The 1,164-nt window shown below is 44.8% G+C and overlaps 1 non-coding gene across 1 annotated transcript; it reads left to right on the top strand.

Moving 5' to 3' along the window:
• Positions 1–237: 237 nt before the first annotated feature.
• On the top strand, positions 238–344 carry LOC145110264 (small nucleolar RNA R71). Its single transcript, XR_013709646.1, has one exon. It is a non-coding gene; the product is annotated as a small nucleolar RNA R71 (small nucleolar RNA).
• Positions 345–1,164: the final 820 nt, after the last annotated feature.

The following is a 1,164-nucleotide window of genomic DNA, read 5'->3' as shown; positions in this document are numbered from 1 at the left end:
TCCATGGTTTTTAGCATAGCCATAACTGCTGACAAGTCTTCTGAAGCTGCATAGGCGGCCCCTCTCGTCACATCATTTCTTGGATTGTGGTATTCTCTAGAATGCTTAGAGAATTCTTCAATTAGTTGCTTTATCACTGGAGGTGCCTTTTTCGTGAGTGGACCTTGCGAGTCAAGTAATTGCCTAGTGGTAACATTTACTCCATCATAGAAGATGGAGACTTCTTGTTGACTATTGAGGTCATGATGTGGGCAATTCCTTAGCAGGCTCTTGTACCTCTCCCATGCTTCATATAGTGATTCTCCAGCTTGTTGTTCAAAGTTGGCTATGGCTTTCTTTAGCTTGGATATCTTGGATGGCGGGCAGAATTGATCAATGAACTCTTCTTTCATTTGGGCCCATGTAGTGATAGATCCTGGGGTCAATGACTTGAGCCAATCCTTGGCAGAACCCTTCAAAGTAACCGGAAGCATGCGAAGTAGCTGAGTTTCCCGAGGCACATTTGGAACATTGAAATAATCAGCTACATCATTGACTTCGTCCAAGTGTTTATAAGCGTCTTCGTGGTCTTTGCCTGTGAAGGGGATCTCCTTAAGTAGAGCCAGGATGTGACCCTTGAGCTCAAAAGTAGCAGTAGCGGGGATTGCGGGTTGCACAAGTCCCGGTCCAGTATCATCGCGTATCCTCTTCTTCCATTCCCCCATGGGGACTTCATCAATGTTAGCCATGAGAATAGCTAATTCGTCGTCGGAATCGGAAATGTGACCAAATGTAGGGTCTTCTTCTTCCTCGGTCTCGTGCTCGGCGTCTTCTTTAATAGGGTCTTCGATTGTCAAAGAGGCACTGGATGCTCCTGATTTGCTGCTCTTCTTCTTGCTGAAAACGGACTTTAGGTTCTTTAGTGGCGAATTCCTTGAAGAAGCGGATTCTCCAACGGATTTTCCTTTGTTCTTCCTTAGGGCGGATTCCGGGTCGTCTAGAGGAGGGGTCAAAGGTGTATCAGATCCTCGGGTCATGAAACAACTGCAAATAAAACAAGAAAAACGCGTAAAAAGAACAAAAATGAAATAAAAGCTAAAACTGTGAACAGTGATGGACTCGCCGAGTTTCGTCGAGTGCACTCGGCGAGTTCAAGACAAAAACAGAAAAATTTTCTACTTAATT

This window comes from Lactuca virosa, chromosome 4 (assembly GCF_052849685.1).
Source record: "Lactuca virosa cultivar CGN04683 chromosome 4, Lactuca_virosa_CGN04683_v6, whole genome shotgun sequence".
Classification (NCBI taxonomy): Eukaryota; Viridiplantae; Streptophyta; class Magnoliopsida; order Asterales; family Asteraceae; genus Lactuca; species Lactuca virosa.
Note: the sequence above shows the minus strand (reverse complement) of the source record. Positions and strands in the feature narration are given on the sequence as shown.